Source organism: Mobula hypostoma, chromosome 1, assembly GCF_963921235.1.
Source record: "Mobula hypostoma chromosome 1, sMobHyp1.1, whole genome shotgun sequence".
NCBI lineage: Eukaryota > Metazoa > Chordata > Chondrichthyes > Myliobatiformes > Myliobatidae > Mobula > Mobula hypostoma.
Window position 1 is genome coordinate 94,655,506 of NC_086097.1, and position 27,662 is coordinate 94,683,167.

The 27,662-nt window shown below is 46.5% G+C and overlaps 2 long non-coding RNA genes across 2 annotated transcripts in view; one reads left to right on the top strand and one right to left on the bottom strand.

The window, feature by feature from the left end:
* Nucleotides 1-7,701: 7,701 nt before the first annotated feature.
* On the top strand, nt 7,702-26,789 carry LOC134349068 (uncharacterized). Its single transcript, XR_010018579.1, has 3 exons — nt 7,702-7,936; nt 16,183-16,463; nt 26,187-26,789. It is a non-coding gene; the product is annotated as an uncharacterized LOC134349068 (long non-coding RNA).
* The window catches only part of LOC134349082 (uncharacterized), a 72,807-nt gene continuing 57,628 nt past the window's right edge, over nt 12,484-27,662 (bottom strand). The window contains exons 2-3 of the long non-coding RNA XR_010018583.1: nt 25,608-25,803; nt 12,484-12,554 (exon numbers count right to left, since the gene is read on the bottom strand). This is a non-coding gene — a long non-coding RNA (uncharacterized LOC134349082). The remainder of the gene's footprint in view (nt 12,555-25,607; nt 25,804-27,662) is intronic.

Sequence of the window (27,662 nt, forward strand, 5' to 3'; positions counted from 1 at the left end):
CGATGCCTCCCAGACACAAGCAAAGTTACCCACAGACCATTCTCTGCAGCCACAGGCAGCTTTACTGGGCCCTGAACAACTTGCTCTGTGCTCCCAGGTAGAAAAGCTCTGTAGGAGAGCTTTAAAGTGCTTCTCTGCTGCAGGCCCAACATCCAGTGTACTGACTCCAGTGGTGTAATTCCCCAGTGTACTGGCTCCAGTACAGTAATACTGAGGGATAGGATTTGCTCACATTTGGAAAAACATAGGCTAAATAGGGACAGTCAGCATGGCTTTGTGTTGGGCGGGTCAGAGTTGACAAACTTTGGAGTTTTTCAGGAAGTGACCAAGGTGACTGATGAGACTAAGGTAGTTGATGTTATCTACATTAACTTTAGTAAGGTTCAAAGTCTCTCGTGGTATGTTGATCAGGAAGATTAAGGTGCACGGGATCCTTGGTAAATTGGTTTGCTCATTGGAAACCGAGAGTACAGCCTAATCAATGTTTTATAGAAATGCACCATGACGTCCTGTTATACTTTGTGCCCCTAGAGATGAGGGCAACATGCCAGGCGCCTTCTTTACGTCTCCAGCTACTCGTGTTGCCACGTTCAGGGAGCTACTAACCTAGACCCACACACTCCCTGTACCTCAGTGCTGTTAAGGGTCCTACCGTTAGAATCAGGATCAGAATCGGGTTTATGATCACTGACTTGTGTTGTGACATTTTTTGTTTTGCAGCAGTAGTAATATATATTTCGATACGTGACAATGAAAGTATAAAAGAATCAGTAAGGTTGTTCAAAAAGAAAGCAAAGTAGTGAGATAATTTTCATGGATTCCTCGTTCGTTCAGAAGGGGAGGGGAAGCAATGCTCCTAAAATGTTGAGTGTGTGCCTTCAGGCTCCCGTGCCTCCTCTCTGGTGGTGGCAATGAGAAGAAGGGACGCCCTCGGTGCTGAGAGGCCCTAATGATGGATGCTGGCTTCCTGAGCCAGCCGCTGCTTTTTGAACATATCCGCAATGGTGGGGAGGTTAGTACCCATCTTGAAGCTGGCTGAGTTTACAAATATTTGCAGCTTTCTCTAATCCTGTGCTTTGGAGCCTCCATATCAGACGGTGATGCAACCAGTTAGGATGCTGATCATGATACATCTGTAGAAATTCGCTGGAGTCTTTGGTGACATACCAGATATCCTCAAACTCCTAATGAAATATGGCTGCTGGAGTAACTTCTTCATAATGCATCAATATGTTAGGCCCAGGATAGATCTTCAAAGATATTCATACCTAGGAACTTGAAACTGCTCACCCTTTCCAGTGCTGTCCACTCAACGAGGACTGGTGTGTGTTCTCTTAATTTCCCCTTCCTGAGGTCCAAAATCAATTCCTTGGTCTTATTCATGTTGATTCCAAGGTTGTTGTTGTGACACCACTGAATCAGCCAATCAGCCTATTTCACTCATCACCGTCTGAGATTTTGCCTATAATAGTTATAAGACCATAAAACCATAAGATATAGGAGCAGAAGTAGGCCATTTGGCCATCGAGTCGGATCCGTTATCCAATGCTTCCAGTCATCTCCACTTCCCTGCCTTCACCCCATACCCTTTGATGCCCTGGCTAATCAAGAACCTATCTATCTCTGCTTAAATGCACCCAATGACTTGGCCTCCACAGCCGCTCGTGGCAACAAATTCCACAGATTTACCACCCTCTGACTAAAGTAATTTCTCTGCATCTCTGTTCTCAATGGATGTCCCTCAATCCTGAAGTCATGCTCTCTTGTCCTAGTCTCCCTTACCATGGGAAATAACTTTGCCATATCTAATCTGTTCAGGCCTTTAAACATTCGGAATGTTTCTATGAGATCCCCCTTCATTCTCCTGAACTCCAGGGAATACAACCCAAGAGCTGTCAGACGTTCCTCATACATTCCTGGAATTATTCTCGTGAATCTTCTCTGAACCCTCTCCAGTGTCAGTATATCCTTTCTAAAATGAGGAGCCTAAAACTGCACACAATACTCCAAGTGTGGCCTCACAAGTGCCTTATAGAGCCTGAACATCACATCTCTGCTCTTATATTCTATACCTCTAGAAATGAATGCCAACATTGCATGTGCCTTCTTCACCACCACTCAACCTGGAGGTTAACCTTTAGGGTATCTTGCACAAGGACTCCCAAGTCCCTTTGCAATCTCTGCATTTTGAATTCTCTTCCCATCTAAATAATAGTCTGCCCATTTATTTCTTCCACCAAAGTGCATGGCCATACACTTTCAAACATTGTATTTCATTTGCCACTTCTTTGCCCGTTCCCCTAAACTATCCAAGTTTCTCTACAGGTGCTCTGTTTCCTCAACACTATCTGCTCCTCCACCTATCTTTGTATCATCGGCAAATTTAGCCACAAATCCATTAATCCCATAGTCCAAATCATTGACGTACATCATAAAAAGCAGCGGTCCCACCACCGATCCCTGTGGAACTCCACTGGTAACTGGCAGCCAGCCAGAATAGGATCCCTTTATTCCCACTCTCTATCTTCTGCCGATCAGTCAATGCTCCACCCATGCTAGTAACTCCACTGTAATTCCATGGGCTGTTATCTTGCTAAGCACCCTCATGTGTGGCACTTTGTCAAAGGCCTTCTGAAAATCCAAGTACACCACATCTACTGCATCTTCTTTGTCTACCCTGCTTGTAATTTCCTCAAAAAATTGCAGTGGTTAGTCAGGCCGAATTTTCCTTTCAGGAAACCTTGCTGGCTTTGGCCTATCTTGTCACGTGCCTCCAGGTATTTCGTAATATTATCCCTAACAATCAATTCCAACAACTTCTCAACCACTGATGTCAGGCTAACAGGTCTATAGTTTCCTTTCTGCTACCTCCCACCTTTCTTAAATAGCGGAGTAACATTTGCAATTTTCCAGTCATCCGGTACAATGCCAGAATCTATCGATTCTTGAAAGATCATTGTTCATGCCTCCACAATTTATCCAGCTACTTCCTTCAGAACACGACGGTGCATTTGATCAGGTCCAGGAGATTTATCCATCTTCAGACCATTAAGTTTCCTGAGCACCTTCTCAGTCGTAATTTTCACTGCACATACTTCACTTCTCTGACACTCTTGAATGTCCAGTATACTGCAGACGTCTTCCACTATAAGGACTGATGCAAAATACGCATTCAGTTCCTCTGCCATCTCTGCATCTCTTATTACAATATCTCCAGCGTCGTTTTCTATTGGTCCTATATCTACCCCCAATTCTCTTCTACCCTTTATATACTTAAAAAAGCTTTTAGTATCTTCTTTGATATTAATTGCCAGCTTCCTCTCATAATTCACCTTTTCCTTCCTAATGACCTTCTTAGTTTCCTTCTGCAAGTTTTTAAAAACTTCCCAATCCTCTATCTTCCCACTATCTTTGGCTTCCTTGTATGCCCTCTCTACTTCACTTGTCAACCATGGTAGTATCCTTCTTCCATTCAAAAATTTCTTCTTATTTGGAATATATCTGTCTTGCACTTCCCTCATTTTTCGCAGAAATTCCAGCCATTGCTGATCTGCTGTCCTTCCTGCTAGTATCCCTTTCCAGTCAACCTTGGCCAGTTCCCTTCTTATGCCATTGTAATTTCCTTTATTCCACTGAAAAACTGACACATTGGAATTTAGTTTCTCCTTCTCAAATTTCAAAGTGAACTGGATCATATTATGATCACTGTTTCCTCAGGGTTCCTTAACCTTAAGCTCTCTTATCACCTCCAGACCATTGCACAATACCCAATCCAGCACAGCCAATCCCCGAGTGGGCTCAACAACAAGCTGTTCTAAAAAGCCATCCCTTAGACATTCTACAAATTCTCTCTCTTGAGGTCCTGTTTTTCCCAATCCACTTTCATGTTAAAATCCTCAACAATTATCATGACATTGCCCTTCTGACATGCCTTTTCTATCTCCTGCTGTAATTTGTAATCCACATCCTGGCTGCTGTTTGGAGGCCTGTATACAACTGCCATTATGGTCCTTTTACCCTTGCCATTTCTAACTCAACCCATAGAGACTCTACACTTACTGATCCTATGTCATCCCTTTCTAATGATTTAATGTTATTTCTTATAGACAGGGCCACACCACCCCCTCTGCCTACTAACCTATCCTTCTGATACACAATATATCCTTGGACGTTCAGCTCCCAATGGCAGCCATCCTTTAGCCAAGTTTCAGAGACGGCCACAATGTCATACTTGCCAATCTGTAGCTGAATTTCAAGGTCATCCATTTTATTCCTTATGCTGTGTGCATTCAAATACAACACTTTCAGTCCAGTATTTGTTGCTTTCTGTTTTAACTGCACCATGCCTCTATTGCCCTGTAACTCATCCCACTGGCTATGATTATGCCTCATCTCTTGCCTGTCCTTTCTATCATCTCTGTGGCATGCTATCTTCTATTTATTTCTGTTTTCCCCTTCCTCAGCCCTATCAATCCAGTTCCCATCCCCCTACCAAATTAATTTAAACCCTCCCTAACAGCTTTATTAAACCTGCCTGCTAGGTATTCGTCAGATTTATAGATGGTGCTTGAGCTGTGCCTAGCCTCACAGTCATGGGTGTAGAGAGAGGGGAGCAATGGGTTAAGCAAGCATCATTGAAGATTGTCAGTGAGGAGAAGTTGTTATTTCCAATCTGAACTGAGAGTGGTCTCCCAACGATGAAGTCAAGGATCTAGTTGCACAGGGAGGTACGGAGCCCCAGGTATTGAAGCTCATTGATTCGTACTGAGGAGATAATGGTATTGAACACCAAGCTGTAATCAATAAACAGCGACCTGACATAGGTACTCCTGATGTCCAGATAGTCCAGGGTCGAATGGAGAGCCAGTGAGATTGCATCTACTGTAGAATTATTGTGGCAGAAGCTCAGATCCTCACTTAGGCAGGTATTATTTCTAGGCATGACCAACCTCTCAAAGCATTTCATAATAGCAGATGTGTACATTAAGGAGGAGGAGGAGAAGATGCAGAGCGCACAGCCACTCCGAATGATATCTGTTATTTGTTAAGAAGGGGACCGTGCACAATTCTGATTTGATGAAGACAGACGTGAGAGTATGGAGGAACATCTGGAGAAACTTCTGAAATGCCCGCTTCGCTGCCGCTGCTACTGTGTGGTAACCGGAATCTCCGGAGCAGAAGGCCCCGAATCCTCGGCTTTGCTTGTTTCGGCGGCCAGGTGAGGTCGAAGGCGCTCAGCAGAGGATGGCGCTCGGGAGGCTGTATCGGAGGGGCTGGTCGGAGGCTCGAAGTTTTCGGACGGATTCAGTGTCGGATGGAGGTTTATGGCAGGGAGAGTTTCTCCCTTTTACCGCCTACTATCGGGAGTCGATCGGGACTTGAGACTTTTTTTTTAACCGTGCCCATGGTCTGCTCTTTATCAAATTACGGTATTGCTTTGCACTGCTGTGACTATATGTTATAATTATGTGGTCTTGTCAGTATTAGTCTTTGGTTTGTCCCTTTTTTTGTGATATCACTCTGGAGGAACATTGTATCATTTCTTAATACATGCATGCATTTCTAAATAACAATAAACGAGGACTGAGTGTCCTCATAATCTAATCTAATCTAACTGTATAATTTTCCCTTACATACGACCTCTCAATCTGCAACACATCACACTAAACTCCATCTGCCGCTTCTCTGTCCATATCTTTAACCAATCTGCATGTATCTTGCTGTATGTATCATATGATGGCCTTTTTCACTTGTCTGCAACCTCACCGATTTATGTTCCGTACACAAACTGTAAATTTACTAAGCTTACTGTCACAAACAGCAGGGGTTGCAACACAGATCCCTGTAGAATACAACCAGTCACAGACCTCCAGCAAGAGTAACAACTTTCCACCATTACCCTTTATTTTCGATGGCAAAACCACTTCTGAATTCAATCTACCCAAACACCATGGACACAGGAATTTTATCTTCCCAGTCAACCTATCATGAGAGACTTTGTCAGATGCCTTCTGAAAGTCAATACAGATAACATCTACTACCCTTCATTCATCAGTCACCTGCTTCAAAAACAGCTACTTCTCTTCAACCATTGAACCAATTTTTGAACCAACCATCTAAACCCTAATCACTACAGTTTAGCCAGACTATGGAAACTTGATCACTTTGCACTAAAATGAACTCCTTGTTTGTTTTCCATTATGTTCTTTCTTTTAAAAAATTGTGTATAGTTTACACTTATTTTATGTTTTGTTGTGAATGCTGTTTACATGGTGTGACTGAAGTTACTGTCAGATTGTTGTGAATGGTGTTGATATGATGTGATTGTGATGTTACTGTCAGATTGTTGTGAATGGTGTTTATGTGATGTGACTGTGATGTTATGTCAGATTGTTGTGAATGGTGTTTATGTGATGTGACTGTGATGTTATGTCAGATTGTTGTGAATGGTGTTTATGTGATGTGACTGTGATGTTATGTCAGATTGTTGTGAATGGTGTTTATGTGATGTGACTGTGACGTTATGTCAGATTGTTGTGAATGGTGTTTATGTGATGTGACTGTGATGTTATGTCAGATTGTTGTGAATGGTGTTTATGTGATGTGACTGTGACGTTACTGTCAGATTGTTGTGAATGGTGTTTATGTGATGTGACTGTGATGTTATGTCAGATTGTTGTGAATGGTGTTTATAAGATGTGACTGTGACGTTATGTCAGATTGTTGTGAATGGTGTTTATGTGATGTGACTGTGACGTTACTGTCAGATTGTTGTGAATGGTGTTTATGTGATGTGACTGTGATGTTACTGTCAGATTGTTGTGAATGGTGTTTATGTGATGTGACTGTGATGTTACTGTCAGATTGTTGTGAATGGTGTTTATGTGATGTGACTGTGATGTTACTGTCAGATTGTTGTGAATGGTGTTTATGTGATGTGACTGTGACGTTACTGTCAGATTGTTGTGAATGGTGTTTATGTGATGTGACTGTGACGTTACTGTCAGATTGTTGTGAATGGTGTTTATGTGATGTGACTGTGATGTTACTGACAGATTGTTGTGAATGGTGTTTATGTGATGTGACTGTGACGTTATGTCAGGTTGTTGTGAATGGTGTTTATGTGATATGATGTGACTGATATTACTGTAAGACAGGGTCTGTCTAAAGTTTGTAATTATATCTGATGCAACCAACTCCCGAACCCAATATGTTGACTTATTTTCCTGTTTCCAGCTGCAGCTTGACTGCCCAAGTTCTTCCAGCATTTCTGTTTTTGGTTCACATTCCAGTAGCCACAGTTTGATTTGTTTTTCTCAGTGGGCAGGACTCTGGATTGTCAGCTTGGATTGCATTCTAAAGCCACGAGAATGAGACTCAATCCCACAGCCCACTGATTCATTGACAGGAGTTAGACTGACGTACTGAAGCCAGTGCACGCTGTGCATCAAAGCCACGACCTTACAACGGCAGAGCTGGTCAATGCTCAGTCTGTGAGTTGGTAAAGAGCCAGCTTCCTTCAGTTGCCACGATGCTATGGTGTGTCTATATTTACCTCGTGGGTGCATCGACCTTAATGGTTTCGGTATGACATCACCCACTTACAAAAATAATTACAGTTCAAAGTCTGAAACTTTTTTCATTGGCTGCACTCTGTCACCTGAGGTAGATAATCCAATTCTCAACTATCATAGAATGAAGCTCACAGAGACTTTCAGAAGGAAGGTTAAAGTGAAACCTCAGTTGTCCTCTCAGGTAGATGCAATCGATGGCACAGAGCTAATTTAAAGAAAAATAAGGAATCACGAGTTTAAAAAAGTCAAGTTTATTGTCAGTACCACACACAAAAGTGCTGGAGGAACTCTGCATATCAGTTGGAAATGAATAAGCAGTCGACGGTTCAGGCTGAGACCCTGCTCTATTGTCTTCTGCACTGGTATGTATACATAGGCACAAAGAAAATCTTACTTACAGCAACGTCGTAACATTGCAACAAATACATATCAGGTACAGATAGCAAGTACATAGAACATAGTATTCTTACGCAAGTACATAGCATTGTATAAGTAGTATTCACAAGAAAATATAAATTAAACATCAATTTTACACAATTTTTACGAGAGAACACGATTAAAGTAACAAAAAAAATGAAGTCCAATTTAGTTCAAAATAAGCATAGTGTTGCTATATTGAGGTCATGTTTAGGTTGTGCCGGTTGGTTCAAACACCAGATGCTTCCAGGGCGGTATCTGTCCTGAACCTGGTGGTGTGGAACTTCAGACTTCTGTACCTCCTGCCTGATGGTGGCTGTGAGAAGATGGCCTGGCCCGATGGTGGGGATCTCGGATGGTGGATGTTGCCTTCTTGGGGCAGTGTCCCTTCAATCCTCACTGAGCCTGGGCTGATCCAGCAGTGGGGGAGTGTGGTGTATACCAGGCCATGAGGATACAGCCTGTGAGTGGGGGTGTATAAGGTCCACAGAACCTTTTGGGTGGCCACTTTCGAGCTGCAGTGTAGCATGATTGTCGTACCACATGGCATGGAGGAGGGTATCCTCAGCATGAAGACAAGAATCTTACCACAGGACCACAGATTGAGTGAACTCGGCCTTTTCCCCTTGGAGCGACAGAGGATGAGAGGTGACCTGACAGAGGTGTACAAGATAATGAGAGGCATTGATCGTGTGGATAGTCAGAGGCTTTTTCCCAGGGCTGAAATCGCTGCCACAAGAGGACACAGGTTCAGGCTTGGGAGTAGGTACAGAGGAGATGTCAGGGGTAAGTTTTTTTATGCAGAATGGTGAGTGCTTGGAATGGGCTGCCGGCAATGGTGGTGGAGGCGGAAACAGTAGGTCATTTTGATAGGTACATGGAGCTTAGAAAAATAGAGGGCTATGGGTAACCCTAGTAATTTCTAAGATAGGGACATGTTCGGCACAACTTTGTGGGCCAAAGGGCCTGTATTGTGCTGTAGGTTTTCTATGTTTCTATGTTTCTAGATCCATCACTCATGTACCACGCAGGTGCATCTGCTGGACGTGCCTGATCAAGCTTCAGGTTAATTTCTCCTGTTTTCCTGCTCACCTGGCAAGTCAGGCAATTGTGTCCTTCAGGATGCATCACCATGGTAATACAAATTAACCTCCCTTCATGATAGCATTGAACAGCCCACCCAAATTACACCCTGTGTCCTTGCCACTCTTGGGGCCTTAACCCTGCAAGAGCACTAATCCATCAGCTGAAGGAGGACCATGAGTGGTCATTGGGAGAAGATCATTGAGAGTGGTCATCGGAAGATCATGATTGCCATGAAAGTTCACGGGATCCATAGTCATCTGCTTGGGCTCCAAGGGCCAATTCCTCTCACCCGTTTATCACAGCGTAATGGCAGAAAAAGTCTGGGGCTTTGGCTGAAAGTTTAAGGTGACTGCAATGGACCGGACCTCACTTTAAGCTGGAGCTGCCTTCCCAGTCTTCGAACCAGCTCAAGAAGTTAGTGAGGACTTTACAAGGGTGAATGAGATGACCTGCAGTGATTTTTACTGCAATATCATTTGGGACTTTCTGACTGCAGATACAGGTGCATTTCAGTTGGTGATAAAATGTGGAAAAATTCCATTGCCCGATGCAGCATCAGAGTTTGTATAAAATCCATTTACAGCTACAGAGTCCTTGTGTGTTAACAATGATCGAAGGACATAGTTCCAGACATTCTGATTTGGAAAATAATTAAAAGAGCAATGTTTATTTTCTGAATGTTGGGTCTGGGGAGAATCCTCTAGAATTTTCTTCAACATCTCTCACCTTATCTGTTACATAAACAGGAACTCTGTACGGTTACACACTGAGCGACCGTCACCCCAAAGAACAAACATGAAGTGCTTGCACAGATAACTCAAGCACATTGTAATCACAATACCATCAATTTCCAAGATAGCAAAAACATTTTAAATATAATGACAATAAGTCTCCAATGTTTCTAATGGGTCCTATAGCTCCTCTTCTTCTATTACCACTCCCCACCAATCCCAGGTCACTCAGGGTCCCCTTTACCCCTCATCCCCCCTTCATTCCTCTGTGATCCCATCTTCCTTTCACCCCAGTTTCATTGAACCCTCCCCCTCCTCTGATCCCTCCACTTCTCCGTGTTCTCCAGCCACAGTTCCAGGCCTTGGTATATGTCCTCGCCGTATGCCCCAACCTTCCCCTCTCTGAGACAGAATGTTCTGCCTCAGCAAGGGCTTTACCCTTCTCCCCCTGCGCCTGCACCTCAGACAGTTCCAGCCCGCCATGATGCTGAGCTCTTCTCTTTGCAAGGATTCTCCACCGACCACCGATGACCCCTTCTCCCACCTTCAACCCTCCTCTTCTTGGACGTCCTACTCTAGATCTTTTCATCTTTTACTGCTGATGACCCATCGACTTCAGCACTCCTCTCTCCTGTTCAAACCTCACGCCCTCTGAATGCACTGCCCTCAACTCTCTCCATACTAATCCAACCTCACCATCAATCCTGCTGATAAAGGGGGTGCTGATGCAGTCTGGCGGACTGAGGCCAAGCGGCAATCCTCAGATACCTCCTCTTAATTACCCCTTGATAAGATCCACTAAGAAACATCAGGTTAATGTCACCCACACCATCATCAGCATCATCGCCACTGGAGATCTCCCATCCACTGCCACCAATCTCATAATTCTTGTATCCTGCACAACTCATTTGTACCTCTTACCCTAGACTAACAAATCTGACTGCCCCAGTAGGCCCATTGTCTCTGCCTAACCCTGCCTGACTCCACATAACTCCTTCCCACCTACATCCACGACACTTCACGTGATCTTGATCTCCTCAACAACTTCTGATTTCCTGGCTCTGATTGCCTCATTTTCACCATGGATGTCTAGTCACTATACACTTCTATTCCCCCATCAAGAAGGCCTTTAAGCTCTCTGCTTCTTTCTGGAGAACAGACCTAACCAGTTTCCCCGGCACCCCCCCTCCCTCCACCACCACCACCACCACCACCACCCTCCTCCATTGAACAGAACTGGTTCTCACCCTCAACAATTTCTCTTTTGGCTCTTCCCACTTTCTTGAAACCAAAGGTGGCAGCTATGCCTGCCTTTTTGGAGACTATGTGGAACAGTCCACGTTCCAAGCCTATAATGGCCATGCTCCCCAATTCTTTCTGCATTACGTTGACAACTGCTTTGGGCCTTGCTACCTGCATCCATGCTGAGCTTATTCATTTCATCAACTTTGCCTCCAACTTCCACCCTACCCTCAGATTTGCTTGGTCCATCTCTGACACCTCTCTCCACTTTCTTGATCTCTCTGTGTCCATGTCTGGAGACAGACTATCCACTGACATCAGTTATAAGCCTACTGGCTCTCACAGCTATTTTGGTTATTACTCTTCCCACCACCCTGTCACTTGTAAAAATGTTATTCTCCTTTTTAATTCCTCTGTCTCCACTGGAGGATGAGGCTTCCATTCTAGAACATCTGTGATGCCTTCCTTCTTCAAAGAGTGGAGTTTCTCCTCAACCACCATTGATGTTGTCTCATCTGCATCTCCTCCATTTCCTGTACGTCTGCCTTCACTCTTTCCTCCCACTGCAATAACAAGGATAGAGTTGCCTTCGTCCTTACCTGCCAACTATGAGCCTTCATATCCAGCACACTATTCTCTATAATTCCCACTAGGCACATCTTTCCTGCTCCCCCTCTCCAAAGTCCCCTTTCTATAGAAATCGTTCTCTGTCCTCTCATCCCTCACCACTGATCTCCCTCCTGGCACTTATCCTTGCAAGCTAGACAAGTGCTACGCCTGCCTCTACACCTCCTCCCTCACTACCATTCAGGGCCCCAAACAAGTAAAGCAACACTCCTCCTGCAAGCCTCTCATCCACTGTCCCCGGTGCTCTCAGTGCGGCCCCCTCTGCATCGCTTAGACACAAGGTAAACTGGGGCACTGCTTCACTGAGCACCTTCACTCCATCCGCCGGAAAAGGCACCATTTCCCAGTGGCCACCCATTTCAATTCGACTTCCCATTCCCACCGCTACATCTCGGTCCATGGCCTCCTCTGAGGTCACACTCAGGTTGGAAGAACTGCAGCTCATATTCTTTCTGGGTAGCCTCCAACCTGATGGCATGAATACTGATTTCTCTAACTTCCGGTAATTTCTTCTGCCTTCCCCTTTCTCTCTTTTTTCTCCATTCCCCTCTCTCTCCTCACCTGCCTATCACCTCCCTCTGGTGCCCCTCTTCCTTCCCTTTTCCCACACATTCACCACCCTCTGGCTAAAGAAATTCCTCTTCATCTCTGTTTTGAATGGACTGTGGGCATGCAGCCACTCTCCCCCCTCCCCCCCACCCCGCTAACTTTGCTGCTGTTGCTGGTGGCGTGGGGGCAAGCTGTAGTGAGACCTTCATAACAGGGTCTCCAGCCCCACCCACAGACCACATGCCCCCCCCCCGAATCTCCTTCGCCGATCTCACACTGTCAGAGGCCTTCCTTCCTGATTGTGAATCTTTCTGATGTACGGACGCAGCTGAAATAACAACAAAAATAAATTTATTAATAATCTGAAAATAATGAAAACCACATTCCACTTATCTCAACGAGAAACATTCATCTAGCATTAAAATAGAGCTCGTAAAACCAACCCGTTTATTTTTAGTGAATGTTGGGTGACCCTATTCAAAAGGATAGGGTCATACTGCATCTGTCTTCCCTGCTGAGTACAGAGCTGAGGGCCCCATGGATATATCCAGTACCTCAGCTCAGTACCAGAGCCTGGGCTCAGCGCTGAGAGCAAACATCAGCCAGCACAACACAGAGTCACTGGCTCACCGCGCCCGTGATGATCATGACGCCAGTCTAACCCCAGCTCCCCGCGCAAGGTCCGTATCCCCCATTCCCAAGGGACAAGGGACTGCAGACGCTGGAAATGGGAGCCACACACAAAAGACTGGGGGATCTCAACAGGTCAGGCAGCGTCTGTAGAGGGAAACGGACAGCTGACACTTTTGGCTGAGGCCCCCTTTCCCTGACTGTTCCTATTATTGTATTAGCTTCCACCATTTCCCCTGGCAGCATATTCCAGGCCCCTAGCTGTGCAAAAAAGCTCCATTTGAACTTTGACCCCTTCACCTTCAACCTACGGCCTCTGGTACTTGATATTTCCACACTGGGGAAAGACTATGACTACCTATCCTAGCTCTACGTTTCATAATTTAACGTGCTTCTGTTCCGTGCTTCCTGGCTGGGATGCACTGCGGTCCGATGTGCTCGCTGCGTTGAACTATCTGCTCACTCTCAGGCCAGTATAAAGCTCCAGGGACGCTGATGTATAGTCATATAGAAAGAAGGGCAGACCCAGTGGTATCAGAGCTGCAAGGAGAGTTCGTGCCGCTGTGTAGGGAGAAGGGTCACGAGCAGCACTGCTGTGCCAGAACACGACTACAACCCTGGCTCTCCACCAGCAGCAGCATTGAGTCATCAGGGCTCCATGCGGACAGACGGCCTGTGAGGTCTGGGTTCGAGACGCCTCAGATGAGTGATGTGTCTGCCCAGGGCTGTGCCCTGACCGGGTCAGTGAGTGCAGCCATTATGGGGAACAGGCACCACATAAAACCGTGAAGGGATCAGACAGGGTAGATCAAAACTGTCTCCACTGGTGTCAGCACAGAGAGCAGGGCTGCTGACTCACTGCTCCAGTCAGCCATGTTCAGGGCTGACCGCCAACCTCTGAGTTTGCAGTTTGCTCTTGTGATCCTGTTCCGACTTCCCTCAATATCCCAAGGACGTGCCGGTTGGTGGGATGGTTGGCCACTGCTGATTTCTCTGGGTGTCTTGGTGAGAGGTAGAAACTGGGCTGCTGATTAGAATATGGGGAGAATAGATTTCAGAGAAAATGAGTGAGGTACAGGACTTCTCTGAGAGACTTGATGGGCTGAGTGGCATCCTCCTATGTAGTAATGACGTATGCCGTACCAGAGGAAATGAAATGGACAAAAGTGACACTGGGGGTGGGCCAGATCAGGACTGAGTTGGCAGGAGTGGGCACTGGAGACAAATCCACTCACAGTTTCAATAGGGAATAAATATTTAAGAGGGGAAAAAAAACATTGTAGGGCTGTGGTGAGAGGGTCAGGAAGTGAGAAACTTCAGGAGCAGCTCTGAGCTGACCAGTCAGGAGACTGTATGGTGCTAAAGGTGATTACATGGGAGCTGACGAAAACCAAAACGACTGACGCCAGCAGCGCACAAAGTGCTGGAGGAGCTCAGCAGGCCAGGCAGCATCTGTGAAAGGAAACGGACAAGATCAAGGCCGTTCATCTGGACTGCCATAAGCATTACTGGTTAGCATTGGGGCATTCTGTGGACCAGGCTGTCTTTGATTCAAAGTATTGAATTCAGGAACATTTTCAGGGAGCTCCAGTGATCCCGACGCCGCGTGCTGTCTGGGTGCCGTGTGCGTTCTCCCTGCGATTGCACAAGTTTCATCCGGGGGCTCCAGTCTCCTCCAATGTCTCAAAGACATGTGGGTTGCTCGGATATCCAGCCCTGGTGAGTGATAGAATCAGAGGGGTGTGATGGGAATGTGGAGAGGGTAGCAAAAGGTATCGATGCAGGATTACAGGTCATCCGAGCATAAAGAACAAGGATCACTTCTGCAGTCATCTATAAATTGATTTTGACCTTCAGATGGAAAATACACAAATATCACAGTCACCACACCTCCGCAGGATTCCAATGCGTGGAATCACAAGCACACAAGACTGATAAGAGAGAACTATTATTAACAATGGAGGGAGGAAAGAAGCTAGTTCTGCTGTTCTAGGGATGAATGTATGCACTTGTGCTGGAATTTTGAATGTAATAATACTACAGGAGCTCAATGCTATGTAAATCTGGAATGACCTGTGGTGTTAAGTGGTTGGTTGATGGTTAGCACGGCCTCAATGGGCAGAAGGGCCAGTTTCTGTGCTGTATCTCCTAATGATTTTAGCGTCTCTTGTCCCACCAACCCATCATCTCCAGGAGTGTCTTAAACACTCAATCCATGCACTGGATCACAGCTTCCAGGAAATTCCTGGTCTCTGTGCTCTAGTCAGACCTTAAGTATAAATGGGTGCTGGATGCCAGTGTGACCTCGATGGTTCAAAGGCCCTGCTTCACCCCTGGACTCTACACCACATGTAGGTAAATTGATACATTGGTTGATTATTGTCCCATGTCCTGAGATCCAGAGAAAAGCTTAGTTTTGCATGGCACCCATGCAGTCATTTCTTCACGTCAGTGCGGTGAGGTGGTACAGGAGGAAAGTCAATAACAGAATGCAGAATAGCGTGTTACAGTTTACAGAGAGAGTGCAGTGCAGGCAGACAATAAGGTACAAGGTCATAATGAGATAGATTGTGAGGTCAAGAGCATCTTATTGCACCAGGGATGCAGGCGTTCACTGCAGGTGATGGCTGAGGAGACTTCTCTACAATTTTGGATGTAGTGGGAATGCCAGCATCCACGGAGACAGATTGTAATGGCTGTCCATTCATAGTCAGACACCTCAGTAAAACCCGGAGAAACTGGCCAAGCAGCTGAAGGGATTGGGATACAACGTGAAGGGCAGTCCTACGGCGTGGAATGAGTGAGTGTTGGGATGGTGTGAATAGATAATTGATAGTTGACCCAGACTTAATGGACTAAAGGTCCTTCCTCCACGTTATATCTCTTTGGCTAACTTGAAAGCCAGCTCGAGTGGTGTGGGCTGTCCGCAGAGGAGGGCATCAAGAACTGGTCTGGTTTCCCTACTGATCGAAGTCACAACTTAATGGATTTTCAGGAACAGTGTTTGTGATCCAGCACTGGAGCCTCCCTCACTTGAAACTATCCCAGAAGGTGCACCCAGCTGACCTGAGAAAATCTCTTATTTGCAAGCTGACTCCGAGTGAGTGTTTCACTGACAGCTTTAAACTGTGGCTGGGCTTTCCGGATTGTGAGGCCTTGTGCCTTCTCCAGAGACCAGGACACTGTCAGAGGCCGATTTCTCATTTGGAGCAGCGTAAATCAAACGCATCTGGGAAACCGCAGACCTTGGTCTCTTATACTTTCTGTGTCATCATCTGAGCATGTAATTAAATGCAGGCAATATATTTTGATCTCTTCTTCCTTAGGCCTCCCAGAACAAAACAGAGACGCTTTCCAGCTCGTTGTCCATTGGTGTGTGCTAGCTGTTACGGAACGCTGCATCGCTAACTGCAGGGGGACCAGGAGAGCTGCTCAGGGTTCCTCACTACATCAGGAAGGGAGTGTGAGCAGAGGAGACGACTGAAGGGGATCTCTCAGTGGGGCACTTGATTATTGTCTGCTTGGGTGGGGCAGGATGGGCACCCTGAGAGCTGAGGTGTTGGCGTTGGGTGCAAGCTCACTCCAGAAGCCAGAGGACAGAATCCAGGTGGGTGACTCCGAGCCACTGAGCCAAACAGCACAGAAATAGTCCCTTCAGCCCAATAACTTTATGCCAACACACTTACACTAATTCAGTTTTATTCTCCCCACTTTCCCCTTAACTCCCCCCTCAGATCCCACCACTCACACACACACACCAGGAGCAACTTACAGTGGCCAGTTAATACACCAACCTGCACGCCTTTGGGATGTGGGCAGAAACCGGGCAGCCGGGAGAAATCCGTGTGGTCGTAGGGAGAACGTACCAACCGCAGACAGACAGCGCTGGGGGGCAGGATCGAAGCCAGTCTCTGGCACTCTGGGGCAATGGCTCTACTGGCTGCTCCACTGTGCTACTCCAACACCGAGCTGAGGGTGAAGGGGTTGCAACCCTTCGGATAAAGCATCAAACCGTGGCCACCGACAGAATGCCACAACATCCTCCAGCGAGTCTGGCACAGGTTTGCCCTTTATTAATCCATCAGTGCAAAATGCTGGAAGTTTGTAATATTAGGGATCAGCCATCTATGCTTCATACAGCTTAGCTTCCACTGTTTCCTACAGGGCACTCTGAACCTGGTGAAACGGCCTGGTATGGGAACTCCAATGCTAGGCCTTTACATTGGTTTGCATTGGACTACAGAGAGTTTTGGACACAGCCAGTTCCATCATGGCTGCAGCTCTTCCCACCACCATAAGAGCTGATCTGTCAGGAAGGTGACATCCACCATCAGGGTTCCCCATCCAGAATGATGACCCAGGCAGGACCCACACCTCAAGGTTGTGAGGCAGTCGCTGTACCAGCTACGCCACACTCACTGGGGTTTTATTCCATGACCCGGTGACTCAGACCAGGGAACCAAGCCTGATATCTTGGGAGGTGAAATGTGATCCTCGTTCACTTAATCAGAGGAACAATGAATTAGGAAGAACATGGGTCATTGTTCGTGTTCAGCCAGCTTAACAGAAAGCCAATGGTGGGAGAGTGACTCATTGAAAATCCCCAGCTCTTAGAATCAATCACCAGCTCCTATGAACAATTAATTAGCCACTGCTTAAACACGTACCTTTAGTTGGTGACACTAAATCCCGGGGATTAGATGGTCCTCGAAAACTCTAATGCAAGAGGTGACGCATCAGTGTTCATATCATAAATTGTTTGCTGAACTGATTCACAGAGGCTTTATTTGAGCAATTTGTTTGGCTCTAGCCAGAGTCTTCCTGTTGCCTGATTGAACATAAAGATAAGAGGGTCTTTACAATTTGTTGCCTTTGATGTTTTAATTGTCCTCTGCCCTTTCACAGACTCCAGCACTTTATTTCATAGTCTCAAGCTTCAAAATTGAAGTTTTGTTCAGTACATATGTCCCATGACATCACGTGACCCGGCTCCCTCAAGTGAGCTTTCAGTGGCTTCTTTCAGTTTCCCATCTTGCAAACAGCACAATGGCCTGTTTCCACCAACATCTCACCTTCTGATCTGGCTGAGTGTTTCTGGCTGGCCGATTCACAGCCAACCCCAGTGACCAGATCTTCAGGCTGATTCACAGCCAACCCCAGTGACCAGATCTTCAGGCTGATTCACAGCCAACTCCAGTGACCAGATCTTCAGGCTGATTCACAGCCAACCCCAGTGACCAGATCTTCAGGCTGATTCACAGCCAACCCCAGTGACCAGATCTTCAGGCCGATTCACAGCCAACCCCAGTGACCAGATCTTCAGGCCGATTCACAGCCAACCCCAGTGACCAGATCTTCAGGCCGATTCACAGCCAACCCCAGTGACCAGATCTTCAGGCCGATTCACAGCCAACCCCAGTGACCAGATCTTCAGGCCGATTCACAGCCAACCCCAGTGACCAGATCTTCAGGCCGATTCACAGCCAACCCCAGTGACCAGATCTTCAGGCCGATTCACAGCCAACCCCAGTGACCAGATCTTCAGGCCGATTCACAGCCAACCCCAGTGACCAGATCTTCAGGCCGATTCACAGCCAACCCCAGTGACCAGATCTTCAGGCCGATTCACAGCCAACCCCAGTGACCAGATCTTCAGGCCGATTCACAGCCAACCCCAGTGACCAGATCTTCAGGCCGATTCACAGCCAACCCCAGTGACCAGATCTTCAGGCCGATTCACAGCCAACCCCAGTGACCAGATCTTCAGGCCGATTCACAGCCAACCCCAGTGACCAGATCTTCAGGCCGATTCACAGCCAACCCCAGTGACCAGATCTTCAGGCCGATTCACAGCCAACCCTAGTGACCAGATCTTCAGGCCGATTCACAGCCAACCCCAGTGACCAGATCTTCAGTCAATGGGCTCCACACTGAGCTAGGGTTAGACTACTCCCTCTATGGTTTGGTTCATGTGTTTAACTTATGTTAATTTCAGTTCAAGTTAGCTTGTGTTTGTCTTTGTCTTGTAATGTTCATAGAACAGTACAACACAAGAACAGGCCCTAGAGCCCTTGTTGTTGTGTTAAACTAGTCAAACTAATCCCATATGACTACACAGAAACCATCTTCCTCCATTCTCTGCACACTTATATGCCTACCTCAGAGCTTCTTAAAGCCTCCACCACCACCATTGGCTGTACATTCCAGCTATCCACCACTCTCTCTGTAAAAGGTCTTGACCTGCCTCTCTCCTTTGAACATATTGCTCTCACCTTAAATACATGCCCTCCAGTACTAGACATCTTGATAATGGGATAGTGATACCGTCTGTCTACTTTTTCTGCTCTCTCTACTCTTTCTATGCCTCTCGTAATCTTATAGATTTCCATTAGGTTTCCCTCAGCCTCCACCATGCCGGAGGAGATAAACCACATTTGTCCAATATCTCCTCATAGCACATGTCCTCTAATCCAGATAGCATCCCTTTTGCACCTTCTCCAAAGCCTACTCGTCCTCCACATCCTTCCTCTAATGGCTGACAGGAAATGATGTGGCCTGACTGGAGTTTTATAACTTCCCAACTCCTGAAGTCTTGAACTCAGTGTCTGGACTCATAAGTGAGCATGAAGCTCATTTTTATGGCATTTATACCCTGAGTAGAGTGTTTATTTACTTATTGAGATATAGTGTAGAGTAGGCCCTTCCTGACCTTTAGACATCACCAACCAGCAATCCCCCAGTTTAACCCTAGTCGAATCACTGAGCAGCCTACAATGACCAATTAACCTACTAACCGGTATGCCTCTGGCCGGAGCACTCAGAGAAAATCCACATATTTCACGTGGAGGACGTATAGACCCTTTAGAGAGGACGTCGGAAATGAACTCTGACCTCCGATGCCCTGAGCTGTAGTTGCACTGCGCTAACCACTTCCTTACCATGGTGCCCCAGATGTGTCCTTGACAGCAATACATTTGAACTTGCTTCCTCTTGATTGGCAGGGGATGTGTGGCCATTCGGAGCTTAGTCCAATCCTATCATAAGAGAGTAACCAAGATGTCCCAGAGTTGATCCAAATCCCTAGCGCCCATGCCCATGTTCCATTCACCACCTTTCTTGTGCTCTTGAACTTGGCTACTAGTCTGACAATACATTGATTGTAAAATTCCAGTCCTTGCTTATAAAGCAACACACATAAAAGTTGCTGGTGAACGCAGCAGGCCAGGCAGCATCTCTAGGAAGAGGTGCAGTCGACGCTTCAGGCCGAGACCCTTCGTCAGGACTAACTGAAGGAAGAGTGAGTAAGGGATTTGAAAGTTGGAGGGGGAGGGGGAGATCCAAAATGATAGGAGAAGACAGGAGGGGGAGGGATGGAGCCAAGAGCTGGACAGGTGATAGGCAAAAGGAATAAGAGAGGATCATGGGACAGGAGGTCTGGGAAGAAAGACAAGGGGGGGGGGACCCAGAGGATGGGCAAGAGGTATATTCAGAGGGAGAAAAAGGAGAGTGAGAGAAAGAATGTGTGTATAAAAATAAGTAACAGATGGGGTACGAGGGGGAGGTGGGGCATTAGCGGAAGTTAGAGAAGTCGATGTTCATGCCATCAGGTTGGAGGCTACCCAGACGGAATATAAGGTGTTGTTCCTCCAACCTGAGTGTGGCTTCATCTTTACAGTAGAGGAGGCCGTGGATAGACATGTCAGAATGGGAATGGGATGTGGAATTAAAATGTGTGGTCACTGGGAGATCCTGCTTTCTCTGGCGGACAGAGCGTAGGTGTTCAGCAAAGCTGTCTCCCAGTTTGCGTCGGGTCTCGCCAACATATAAAAGGCCACATCGGGAGCACCGGACGCAGTATATCACCCCAGCCAACTCACAGGTGAAGTGTTGTCTCACCTGGAAGGACTGTTTGGGGCCCTGAATGGTGGTAAGGGAGGAAGTGTAAGGGCATGTGTAGCACTTGTTCTGCTTACACGGGTAAGTGCCAGGAGGGAGATCAGTGGGGAGGGATGGAGGGGACAAATGGACAAGGGAGTTGCGTAGGGAGCGATCCCTGCGGAATGCAGAGAGAGGGGGGGAGGGAAAGATATGCTTAGTGGTGGGATCCCGTTGGAGGTGGCGGAAGTTACGGAGAATAATATGTTGGACCCGGAGGCTGGTGGGGTGGTAGGTGAGGACCAGGGGAACCCTATTCCTAGTGGGGTGGTGGGAGGATGGAGTGAGAGCAGATGTACGTGAAATGGGGGAGATGCGTTTAAGAGCAGAGTTGATAGTGGAGGAAGGGAAGCCCCTTTCTTTAAAAAAGGAAGACATCTCCCTCGTCCTAGAATGAAAAGCCTCATCCTGAAAGCAGATGCGGCGGAGACGGAGGAATTGCGAGAAGGGGATGGCGTTTTTGCAAGAGACAGGATGAAAAGAGGAATAGTCCAGATAGCTGTGAGAGTCAGTAGGCTTATAGTAGACATCAGTGGATAAGCTGTCTCCAGAGACAGAGACAGAGACAGAAAGATCTAGAAAGGGGAGGGAGGTGTCGGAAATGGACCAGGTAAACTTGAGGACAGGGTGAAAGTTGGAGGCAAAGTTAATAAAGTCAACGAGCTCTGCATGCGTGCAGGAAGCAGCGCCAATGCAGTCGTCGATGTAGCGAAGGAAAAGTGGGGGACAGATACCAGAATAGGCACGGAACATAGATTGTTCCACAAACCCAACAAAAAGGCAGGCATAGCTAGGACCCATACGGGTGCCCATAGCTACACCTTTAGTTTGGAGGAAGTGGGAGGAGCCAAAGGAGAAATTATTAAGAGTAAGGACTAATTCTGCTAGACGGAGCAGAGTGGTGGTAGAGGGGAACTGATTAGGTCTGGAATCCAAAAAGAAGCGGAGAGCTTTGAGACCTTCCTGATGGGGGATGGAAGTATATAAGGACTGGACATCCATGGTGAAAATAAAGCGGTGGGGGCCAGGGAACTTAAAATCATCGAAAAGTTTAAGAACGTGAGAAGTGTCACGAACATAGGTAGGAAGGGATTGAACAAGGGGGGATAAAACCGTGTCGAGGTATGCAGAAACGAGTTCGGTGGGGCAGGAGCAAGCTGAGACAATAGGTCTGCCAGGACAGGCAGGTTTGTGGATCTTGGGTAGGAGGTAGAAACGGGAAGTGCGGGGTGTGGGAACTATAAGGTTGGTAGCAGTGGATGGGAGATCCCCTGAGCGGATAAAGTCAGTGATGGTGTGGGAGACAATGGCCTGGTGCTCCTTAGTGGGGTCACGATCGAGGGGTAAATAAGAGGAGGTATCCGCGAGTTGTCGCTGTGCCTCGGCAAGGTAGAGGTCAGTACACCAGACTACAACAGCACCCCCCTTATCAGCGGGTTTAATAATAAGGTTAGGATTAGTGCGGAGGGAGTGGAGAGCAGAGCGTTCCGAAGGAGTGAGGTTGGAATGGGGACAAGGTGCAGTGAAGTCGAGACGGTTGATGTCCCGTCGGCAGTTAGCAATAAAGAGATCCAGAGCAGGCAGAAGACCAGAGCGGGGTGTCCATGAAGAAGAGGAGGGTTGAAGACAGGAGAAGGGGTCATCGGTGGGGGTGGAAGAGTCCTTGCCGAAGAAGTAGGCTCGGAGACGGAGACGGCAGAAGAAAAGTTCCGCATCATGGCGAACACGGAACTCGCTGAGGTGTGGGCGAAGGGGGACAAAGGTGAGGCCCTTACTGAGGACAGAAACACACATTCTTTCTCTCACTCTCCTTTTTCTCCCTCTGTCCCTCTGAATATACCCCTTGCACATCCTCTGGGTCCCCCCCCCCCATCTTTCTTCCCGGACCTCCTGTCCCATGATCCTCTCGTATCCCCTTTTGCCTATCACCTGTCCAGCTCTTGGCTCCATCCCTCCCCCTCCTGTCTTCTCCTATCATTTTGGATCTCCCCCTCCCCCTCCAACTTTCAAATCCCTTACTCACTCTTCCTTCAGTTAGTCCTGACGAAGGGTCTCGGCCTGAAACGTCGACTGCACCTCTTCCTAGAGATGCTGCCTGGCCTGCTACGTTCACCAACAACTTTTATGTGTGTTGCTTGAATTTCCACCATCTGCAGTGTTCCTTGCTTATAAATCTGTCCATGAACTTTTCCTCTCCTTAACGCTGTACTTTACTTATTCCAATACTAGAGGAGGACATTCGGCCCATTGGCTCAATATTGGTTCCTTGCAGAACATTTCCATCAGTTCCCCACTCCATGTCTTTGTTTTCCTATTCTATTCCTTTTTACATGCCCTTGAACTACTTCCCATTCATCCACCTACGTCCAGGGTCAATAAATCAAACAGTTTATCTTTGGGATAGGGAAGAAACACATGGAACACTGGATACTAAGATCAGACCTACACTACTGGGGCTGCGTGCCAACCTCGCCTGGCCATATCTGACCCCGGTTATATACTCCTGTTATTCAAGGGCAGTACCGTGATACAATCCATAGAGTCACTGCTTTGCAGTTCCAGAGATTCGGGTTCAGCTTTGACCTTGGGCGCGCTTGGTGAGGGATTTGCAGGTTTTCCTTGAGACTGTGTGACCTTCTACCAGATGCTCCGATTTCCTCTCACATCCCGAAGAGGTGCCGGGTGGCAGATTAACGGGCCACAGTGTCCACAGTGTGTCGGCAGGAGGTAGAATCAGTGGGGAGATGATGGGAACGTGGAGAGAATCAGATGGATTGGCTTAAGTGTCCACTTGGTGGTCTTCACAGATTGCATGGGGTGATAGGCCTGATTGAACTCTCTAGCTTCTGTCACCATTAATAGTGACAGTGCCTTCTGCCACCAATGCTCTATCCTCTCTGACCTTCTATCCCATTACCTCCCTATCTCTCTACAGTGAATTGCAGGGTCTTGGGAAGTGTTATAGAACAGAGGGGCCTTGCAGTTCAAGTACATGATTCACTGAAACTAGCATCTCAGGTAGACAAGGTGGTGAAGAAGGCTTTTGACATGCTGGCCTACATAAGTCAGAACATAAAGTATGACAATCGGGATGTTATGCAGCAGTTGTACAAGATATTGGTGAAGGCACTCTTAGAATATTGCGTTCAGATTTGGTGCCATTGAGCTGGAAAGAGGCAGAGGAGATTTACGAGAATGTTTGCCAGGACTTGTGAGACTGAGTTTAGAGAATGGTTGTGCAGGTCAGGACTTTGTTCAGAATGAGGGGTGATATTATAGAGATGTATAAAATCAAGGGAGAATGTACTCTGCCTTTATCCCAGGGCTGGAGAATCAAGAATTAAAGGGCATAAGTTTAAGGTACGAGTGGAGAGACTTAATAGGAACTTAAGGGGCAACATTTTCATTCAGAGATAGTCAAAATATATGAAAGGAGGGAGTAGTTGAGATGGGTACATTAAAAAAAACATTTAAAAGGCAACTGGAAAGGTGCTTGGACAGGAAAAATTTAGAAGGATGGGTAAATGGGCCTAGTTTAGATGGGAATCTTGCAGTGTGGACAATTTGGGTCAAAAGGCCAGTTTCTATACAGTAGGACTCTATGACCTTCTCACAGTACCTCCTCCTGCTCCTATAGATCACTCTAACACCCACTTCACTACCCAAGCCTTTGTCATGTGCCCTCGTATCTCCCCTTTCAGATGTGTCAGATTTATTTTTGGACTGCTCCTGTGAAGCACCCCGGGACTTTTTCTGCTGTGCAAAGGATGCTATCTTTGTCTTAAACTTGTCTTTGTTGATGTAGGTTCAGCTTCACCACCTTTTCTGTGAGTCACACAGGATACTGCTTCACACAGACAGTGAAGGTGCTGCTAATATTATCTTAATTTTCCACTTGTCTTCTTTTCTGGGGTTTAGCTCTGACACTTTAAACGGGCATCTGGGGAGGAAATGGCCTTGCACTGTACCAGACAAATAAGGAAGGGACTTCCTCGTTAACATTGCAATAAAAATAACTTTAGTTAAGCGGCATGTGAAATATTGTTTGCAATTCTGACTGCCCCATTGCAGGAAGGATATGAGGGTTTTGGAGAAGGTGCAGTGGTGGTTTACCCAGACGCTGCCAGGATTAGAGGGTATGATCTATATGCAGAGCTTGGACAAGTGTGATTTGTTTTCATCGGAAGTTGTGGGGAATCCTACCAGAGGTTTATAAAATTATGAAAGACCTAGGTAGGGTCGAAATCCCTCTTCCCAGTGTAGAGATCTTATGTCCAAGAGGACATACATTTACGGTGAGTGGGGGATAAAGTGCATGCAGAAGTGATCTAGTTTAATTTGCCATTGTTTCCGGCACAGACACCGTGGGCAAAGGGGCTTGTTACTGTACTGTACCATCCTAACCCAGCACTGAAACAAAGGCGGAATTTTTAATCAAGTAATGAGGTTTGGAGGGTGATTCAGGTGATTTGGATACTTCCCTGCAGAATTTCAAATGGTTCAATTTAATATCAGAGAATGTATACAGTGTGCAACCTGAAATTCTTACTCCTCACAGACATCCAGGAACAAGAAACCCCATAGAATGTATGATGGGAACATCAGAACCACGAATCCACCCCCCCAACTCCCATCACATAAGAAGCAGCAAAGTGTCGACCCTCCCCCTCCCTCCACTTGCATCAGCAGAAGAACTAACCACCCCACCTCCCAAACATGCAAGCAGTAGCAAAAGCCCCCCAAAGAGACCTTGATCTAGAGTCCATCAAAAACTACAGTCCGCAACCCAACACTTCGGTATCACAGACAGACTCACTCTCTCCCCATTGAGGGCGACGCTTCATTCGGTGAAACCAGTGAGGAACTGAATTGTCTACAGGGCCGCTCTCCGAAGGCGCTCATCTTCCAGGCCTTTCCTGGAGATAGCAAAGCGCCAGGCCACACAGCCAGTCCAAAAATCCATCGCTTGCAAAGAACTGTAGATCACGGACTCTGACAGAACCCCGACTTCACTGAAAAGAAAAGGAAGATAAGAGAAAAATAAATGATTTTGTGGATGAACTGGAAGAAGTCGCCTAGGTCTGCCAAAACCGCTGGCGCAATCTTTCCTAGCTTCTCCTTCTTGGTATTTAGAGCTGTATGCATAATGTCAGGTCTTTTTTATCTCTCATGCTCTTCAGACTGAATTATTTCTTTGCAAAGATCAGTTTTAAAGGTATGTTCCCATTACCTCTCCACACTATTATTATCTGCTAAACTTTATCCTGAACTGAAGCATCTCTCTCCACAGCTTCTGCCTGACCTGTTGAGTGTTCCCAGCATTTATTTTATTTCAGAATTCGAGGATCTGCTACTTGTTCGATCTTTAATACTCTGTTTGTTTCTGTCTTTACAGCTCTCATAACCCCCAGGAAGAAATGCAGATACCACCAGATCTGTAGGAAGTCTCTTTCTGCCCAACTGAATCCTTGTAAGGAAAAGAACGTCTGAATCTAATCACTGTCCTACTTTCTGCACTGAAAGGAAATTGAACTTAAGTCTATAGCTGTGACATCTGATGCAATGCTCTCATACTTGTCTTTAATTTGATTCTGGTAAATGTATACGGCATTTCTTCTGTGTCCAAAGAACTCTTCCTGAAGTTTAGTGGTAGGAACTTTTTCTAATAAATTTATGGGACCTAGGCACCACTGGCAAGACCAGCATTTAGTTCCCATTCCTACATGGCCTTGAGAAGGAGGTGGATTAAGGAGTTACCTTCCTGAGCCTCATGAATCTACTGCAGAACTGGAGGTGGTCCTACCACTACCCCGAGCAACTGGATTCCCAATCCCACTGCCATCCTCCAGTCTGAACCCCTTTTATGCTCGGAGGATGTTTGGTATTGGCATTGCTTTATAATTCTCATATGTAGTGAGACAGAGCGAAAAACTTAACCATTCATACAGATCATTTCAAAACGTAAGTACTTTGAGGTCGTACAAGGGAAAAACAATAATGGAATGCAGAACATAGTGTTAGAGTCAAATGTAAAAAAATGGATGTTTATAATGGATGCAATCTTGGTCAGAGCAAACTGCCTTTAACCATCTTTTGTCGTTTAACATCACTATCTCAGATCTTATCATTGAAGACTTGGCCCGTTGAGTCTATGCCGGAGTTCAGAGTGATATCATCGGCCCCACCTCCCTGTTACATGCCTCTGATTTTCTTGCCACCCACTTAGACCATGGGCAATTTACAGTGACTAATTAACGAACCAGTCTGATTGGAATGTGAGAGGAGATCAGAGTGCCCAGGAGAAACACAGCGAATTCATGCAGACCTTGTGTCTGACAAAAGCTCACATTCCATCTTCCAAAATTGCTCAGGGGGCAGCTCCCCAAGCTACATTCAGACCTGTGGAACAGTGGGTGTAGCTTGTAGAGAAACTGCCTCACAGATCCCGAAACTTTTGCAGGTTCTTCCGTGACTGTGTGGATTTCCTCCGGGTGCTCCAATTTCCTCCCATATCCCAAATTCATGCACATGGGTAGGTTTATTGGCTGTGGTAAATTGCCTCCAGTGTATAGATGAGTGATGGAATCTGGGGCTTGTTTTGAGGGTGGGTGGAGGGCAGAATAAAATGGGGTTCATGTAGGATTGGTGTAAATTGGTTAACCATGGCTCAGTGAGTTGGAGGGCATTTTTTCTGTGCTGTGTCTCTCTTTAACTATAAAACATTTCCACTCCCTTGGCCAATCTATTCCCAAAGCATCCCACCCATTCCTTTGTTACCTATGGTTATTATTCCAATTATTTTCTTCTTCCTTCCACATCTGACCCCCAAAACTCTGACCTGGAGTTCTTAATCTGTTTCGGTAAACTGGTG